Raw genomic sequence first — 7,575 nt, forward strand, 5'->3', positions numbered from 1 at the left:
CTAGACGAACTCAGTCGATTTGGACAGGTTCGTCGATCGAAATTTCGCACACGATCTCTTCTCTCTATTAAGCAGTTCATGTGCCGTAACTGCCGATATACTTAAGTATGATCACTTTATATTAAATTCGATCAAAGTTGAGTCCCTGTATGTAAACTGTTTTGCAAGGAATCTTCACGAAATTTGATGTATTCAGAGCAAACCTTTTTTTTTAAACGAATTGATTTGATATCGATAATGCTGAATTCCATAACTGAAATTTAGTTGAGATGAAAACCGTAATGGGGGTTAAGTTTGTTGAAAAAAGAAGTTGAGAAAGCAAATATTAATTATACATACATGGAGCCTATAATTACAGTAATTTCGAAAAAAATACATTTCTAATATTATATATACTTTAAATATATTTTAAGGTGTGACAATATTACTGGCAGTTTTGAAAATAAGTAATCTTGTCTCCACAAGTGTTGATTACAGTTATCAAAGTAACAGGTATTCCAAGTAAAGGTACTTTTCTCAATAATTTGACTTACGCCCGCACAACGTTTACTAATCATTCAACTTTATTATGAAAATTCACCTTCTGTAAAGAATGTGTTTCGCGCGCTTCGCTCAACTTACAGTTCACATATTCGGCTTGCTAAGCGTACTATTCGTACCACAATCAGCCATCTTAAGACCCAGTATTCATTATAACATCATATTCGAGCGAATAGATCATGTACAAGGCGCAATTTTTTATTTTTTATTTTTTTTTTATTACAAACATTTTTAAAACTTTAACAATATTTGATATCACTACAACTAGTTTCAAAAACTAGCGTGCAGTTTGATTTGAATAACTGAGAAACAAATTACATAGAAATTAATAGTAATATTAATGCATATACATATGGTATATAATTACTTCCTTTATATTTTAGCTTCCAACTAAAAAAACTTCCATGGTGTTTTTTTCGACTTAGGTCTCGACGAATATCAGCATTTTTGCAGTACCAAGGAGCATTTACAATGCCTCTTAGCCCCTTGTTTTGAAAACGTTGTATAAAATGAATACTGCCATCACCGGCTTGATTATTTGTTTACAAAGAATTTCAGATTAAGTTCAATCCTTTTCATTCTAATATGCTCTTTCCAACGTAATCTAGCAACGAGCGTGATGTCAAGATATTAAGCTGTATTTGCGTATGGTATGCAGACATCTAGAATACTTATAGGTTGATAAGTGATTCTTTTATTTGTAAAATTTACATGAACCGATTTGTCACTGTTTAGTTTTATTCTCAATTTTTTAGTCCAACTTACTGCAGAGTTGAAGGTTTCAGCTAGGTGTTTTGCAAATGCATTAGCTTAATCACAATCACTTCTAGTCCCTGTATTGGAAGCAACTTTTAGTGGTGCAACGTGACTTGTTGGACGTTTCAGATACTTTGTGCTTTTCCAAAGTGAGAATCATCTTTTTTGTCAGCGGATAGTTAAGATTATATTTATTAATTGACTCATTCTTAATATGAGGAATTTCTCGTTTTAATTCTGCTTTTGCCTTATTAAAGTTGGTTTTGTCGAGTGGTGAGCGGATTTGTTGCCATTTCCATCGTAACTTTCTATTCTCCTTATCTCCGGAGTATTATCACAAGCTGTTTGTTGAATTTCTTTCATAAATATGTTAACTTCTAACTCTAGTTGTTCAATTGTTGTGATTTTCGGACACTTTATTTTAGTCTGAAGTATTTGTTTGAACGAAGTCTATCTGTATTTTTGTTGTATAGCTTCAGACTAAGATTGTTTTTAATGATCAGAGCTTAGATATAACCCACCTTCTATTTCTATGAAATTTCGAGATATCTTCCTGGTTATAAAGAAATACAACGCGCAATGAAAAAAATATGGTAGCCGTATCTGGGAGTATACACAAAGACCGTGGAAAGTCGATTCGGCGTCGTTCGCAGCAACTCGGAGTGAACAAGCGACAAGCTTTATCAAATATTCCTTACCACTGGTGGGGGGAAATAATTGATAGTCAAGTCTTGTTCTGTGAGAACCATTTCATTCTACGATAACTATTTTAGTCTGATTTTATTTAGAGTTTTTACGTATTTATATACAACTTTAAGAACTATCTTAACTATCTTAATATATGTGAATGTGTGTATGTTCATATGTATGTAGCACATTGTTTATGCTACACATGGTATGGGGTTGTTTTGAAGTGCACATGCACATTGGTATTCAATTGCCTAAATGCATATCTTAGGTCAATATGTTATCTTAAGTAAATATGTTTGTTTGTTAATTGTTGAGTGTATACGTATTGCATACAAATGCATACGTGCCTCATATGTATTTGCTTTGTACTGCCTCAGCATTGGCGAAGATAAGCCTGTTCAATATATTAGAACATATTGCAGAGGAAAAAAGGTAATTATTCAATACTGTATGCCTTTTTAAAATAGTGAGAATTACATAGTTTCCTATCTTATCTAATATGTTGCAGACTAGGCGCTCGACCTTTCCAAGGGACATCGCTTCACTCTATGTGCTCTTGAAAAGTTTCAAGAAGATCCGACGTTTTGGAGTCAAGTTTTCTGGCTCAATTTGTATGTAAACAAGTAAAATTTCCGCAATTGGGATGAAGGGCATCCTGAAGAGAATCAAAAGCTTAATTTCTATCAGAAAAAACAACGTTTTGGTCTAGTTTGTGGGCCGGTGGAATCATCGGTCCATATTTCTTCAAAAATGATGCCGGTGACAACATAACCCCCTATTTGATGACTGATATTGAAGATCGTGATCTCGGCGACATTTGGTTTCAACAAGACGGCGCCACTTCCTGTACATAGCATCAATTAATGGATTTATTGAGAGAACACTTTAGGGAGCAGATAATTTCACGGTTTGGGTCGGTCGATTGACCACTATGATCGAGTGATATCACACCGTTAGACGTTTCTCCGTAGGAATATGTAAAGTCTAATTCAGGCATAGGAGCAAAACATCACACGTGTCATTCGCCAGTTACCAGTCGAAATGTTCGCATGAGTCATCGCAAATTGCACTCAACGGATGCATCATCTGAGACGTAGCCGCGGCCAACATTTGAAAGAGATAATGTTCAAGAAATAAATGCCAAAAAATTTTCTTTTGAATGATAATATAAATTCACAACTAAATTTGAAGTTTCTGTGTTTTCTCTCTAAGAAGTGGGTTTCAAATCGTTTAGGTCCAAAGTTTTCATCTACATATATGTATATGCCCCAGAAGAACAGCCGATACAATATATCTGAGAGCACTTCTGCATTCTTAATAGCAACCTTTAAACACGTTGCATTGACCGTGGTATTTGTGAGAATGTCAAAGATAATTAATTCATTGCAGTTTTATTATTAAAGCTTACTTCAGTGTTCATACATATGTAAAAAAATATTAAACGGCTATAACATAAGTTTTCAGTATTAGCAATTGTTAAAACTAAGTTCCAATCGTAACTTGTTAACTTCTTTCACAGAGATTCGAAAAATTGGGTCGTTATTAGCATAACCGAGCGAAGTTGATTCAACAAAAATGAAATTAAAGATCCAATACATACGAGTATTTGTGTACATACATACATATTTAAAGTGTAGTCATCAACTAACCGTGGCTATGAGTCAACGAAACTTTTATGAAATCCCCACGCTTCACTAATAAATCTTCGTTTCATAAACGGCGTTTCATAGAAAATACTTATTTTTAGTTTTATCGTAAAAAAGTCCGTGTGTTCAATGTTAATTATTACTAACAGATACCTGCTCTAAATCCAAATATTGTTTGTAACTATTACATTTATATACATATGCACGTGGTAATTCAATTATTTATCTTGGAAGTCAACGCTCCATGGTACTATAGTGCGTGGTATTAATATTTATAAACAAAAAAAAACAGGCAAAATTAAAGTGAGTAACCGAAACGTGAACAGAGTAAATATACATATGTACATAGTGTATAGTTTTCGCAGCTTACCATTTGTGTTAATATTTTTAGAGATTTTATTTCTGCTAATACCAATATAAACACTTATCGAGCACGTTAACCCTCAATTAAAGAATTCCAACTATGCTTAAAATAACAAAGAATACTGCAAATTGTGAAATTAGTATTTGAAAAAAAAAAAAAGATGTCCAGGATATTGACCAGTAATTACGAAAATACTATAGAGATCAGAGTACCAATTTTGCAGTGTCATCATACGATGAACAAAGCGCTTGCGAATTAGCTCACGATCACTGAATCGGAATAGATTGTATCACTTCTCCATTCAGCGCTTGAAACACGCTACGCGCTTATTCAACCCTTAATCTTGTGAACGCATTAATTAAAATGAATGAAATGCCCAAGTTATGAGGATGAATGAACACCGTTCGTTCGTAGAAAAGGCACAGCGGCGTCTAGACATCAACCGCATAGCTGGTGGATGCCTAGCAACAGTGATCGAGTTGGCCAGCAGCATTCCAACAAATTACGCCAATAACTTCTTTTGCCTCTTAAATTGTGTGTGTGTGTTTGTGTATTTAGGTATGAATGAGCTAACACTTTTGTTTGCCGACATCTTCGCGTTTGTAAACAAAAACAAAAGAACGAAATCAACACCAGTTGGTGGGCTTGTTTCCTATATTTTGAAATCTCCGCATTTTTTAATTGCAACAAACGTGGAGATTGAAATACAAAATTCGCAAATATCAAAATACAGTATTCCGCAAATAAAGCAAACATAATACGAAAAAATATTAAATAGTCGTATTATTTTTATATACATCCGCAAATGTAATTCATAGGTTCTCACTTATATTAAAAGGCACAACTAGTGTGAGAGCCTAAAAACACGATTTTTGGGATTTAAAAAATATTATAATTAATAATGGTTCTAGGTCAAGTGCTGGTCCAATTATAACCATTTTATGCACAAAGATACACTGCTATCAGTAAATCACGCTCTCCCATTTTCATTGAGATAGCTCACGTTTTGGCCGATTCAACCCATTTTTTAAACACGAAGATAATATTGCTGAGAGAAGTGAGAGAATCAAATGGAATATAAAATTCTACTATATGAGAAGTTGGCGTGGTTGATACCGATTTCGCCCAATAAACCAGAAAACCACGTACAAAATGTAATCAAAATCGGTCGCTTGGGTCTCGAGATATGTGATTTCAATCCCATCGTCCAATTTTTACACCATTCGTGTGTGATATTTTGGGTCTCTAGCGTATTTAGACATTGATCGCACTTTTAATAGTTCTTAACAGTTCCGTTATATGGAGAGTGAGAGAGGTTACGGTACGATTTAATTTATTTTCACAGTGTTAAGGTTCCTAAAAAGATTTGTCCTGAGCGAATTTGGTTATTATAGCTTAAATGGTTTATGAGATATGTACATTAAACCAATTAAAGGTTGGAGCCCCGAACCACTTTTTTTTTTAATTTTATCCACGAGCTCCGCCTTACTTTTTTGCCAAGGGACATGTGTTTTGCTTAAGTTATAGCTTGCACAGACGGACGGACAGACAGTCACCCGCATTTCAACTCATCTCGTTACCCTAATCATTATATCTATATACCCTATATCTATCTCAATTAGAGCGTGCATGAAGGGAGCCGATGTTTCTCTTAAACGGATCTGTTGCAACCCGAACATCGACTATATCATCTAATCTTTCTTCCGGCAACATAATACTCAACTTGTATCTGGTTATTTAAAATTTTTTAGTTGGGCTCTATTGTGGTCGTTTAAATTTTGGGAATGTTCTTGATGTTTACCTTGATTTTGATCTTCAGTTACTATAAGAGCGATCAAAACAATATGATCGAAGATTGTAGTAGTGTCTTAGAAAATAAACAAGTTTTCCATACAAGAACTTGATTTTGATCGATCAATTTGTATGACAGCTATTTATTATAGTGATTCTATGCCGGCGGTTCCAACAATTGAGGGACTAATTCACGTGTATACAGACGGACACGCCAAAATAAACTCAGCTCATTAGGCTGATCATTAATTTAATACATAGATATAGGACACACTATATCTTCGACGCTTCCTCCTGACTGTTATTATCTTCCCAGTAAACTAAGTGCACCCTGTTCCTTATTTAATCTAGAGATACTAATATAATTATACAATGAGTTTTTATATATTAAGCGTTTCGTGAAATAAAGATTTGATCGATTAAAAAATTATACAATTTTTAGATTTCTGCGTTGAAACAAAGGGAGATCATCAAACACCTTTTCAGATTTTAGCATAGTTGAAATTATTTCATAAATTGCAAGTTTTATGTTTATTTAGGAAACACTGTTCCATAGGCCAGAACCGTAGATAAACACTTAAACATTTATACATACTATAGTATATAGGAAATTTGTTATGATTCGATTTCACTTAATTCTGACATTATAAAAACATACATGTTTTAGAGATATATGACATATTAAAAATAATATAAATACTTTTTTGTAATACCTTTCTCCTTACTTGCTCGCATTGGTGCACCACTTCCGCGAACGACATCAAAGTCAAAGTCAAAGAGAAACTATCTTTTTTGGAAGTAAGGCTAGTTTTTCCTACACGGCAGCTTAATTTTTGATTATGTTTCTTTTCCACATCAATGAGTTTTTTATACGTCATGAATTCTTATGCCATGAACCGCGATGACTCGACTACAATTAGGAAAGAATAAAAAGGTCAGTAAAAGGGGCGAACAACAACAGTTACCTTTGATTATCCACGTAGTTAAATGCAAACCAATTGGTATTTCCTTTGGCGCTTCATTTAACAGAAGTGCGTTTAATGTCTAACTGAATATGCCGGAAATTCCATAATCAATTTTGGTCTGCATTAAAAGAGAGCTTTTTAGAATTAAAAAAATACTTCAAATCGACTCAAGGTGAAATAATGATGAAATTCGGAGTTATTAATCTTCTCATGAAGTATTATGTAAATGTAGGCACATAGATGTAGGAGAACTAATGAATCGATTTCATCAACTTGTAATACTAAAGCACTTAACCTTAAATATCTCATATTTTAATCGAAAATGCCTTATCACTGCAAACAGGGCAAGAATCTTAAATTAAAAACAAGTAAGGAAGGGCTAAGTTCGGGTGTCACCGAACATTTTATACTCTCGCATCAAATATCGTATTTGTGTAAAGTTTTATTCCGCTATCATCATTGGTTCCTTATGTATATATTATACAGAGAAGGCATCAGATGGATTCAAAATAGCGTTATATTGGAAGAAGGCGTGGTTGTGAACCGATGTCATCAGGGTGTTAAGAAATATTATATACCGAATTTCCTTGAAATCGGTCGAGTAGTTCCTGAGATATGGTTTTTGTATGGGAGATGGGCGTGGTTATTATCCGATTTCTTCCATTTTTGAACTGTATATGGAAATGCCTGAATGAAATAACTCTGTAGAGTTTGGTTGACATAGCTATAGCAGTTTCCGATATATGTACAAAAAACCTTGTAGGGGGCAGGCCACACCCAGTTTTCCAAAAAATTATATCCAAATATGCCCCTCCCTAATGCG

This window comes from Bactrocera latifrons, unplaced genomic scaffold (genome assembly GCF_001853355.1).
Source record: "Bactrocera latifrons isolate USDA-ARS-PBARC rearing strain unplaced genomic scaffold, ASM185335v1 scaffold_120, whole genome shotgun sequence".
Lineage (NCBI taxonomy): Eukaryota > Metazoa > Arthropoda > Insecta > Diptera > Tephritidae > Bactrocera > Bactrocera latifrons.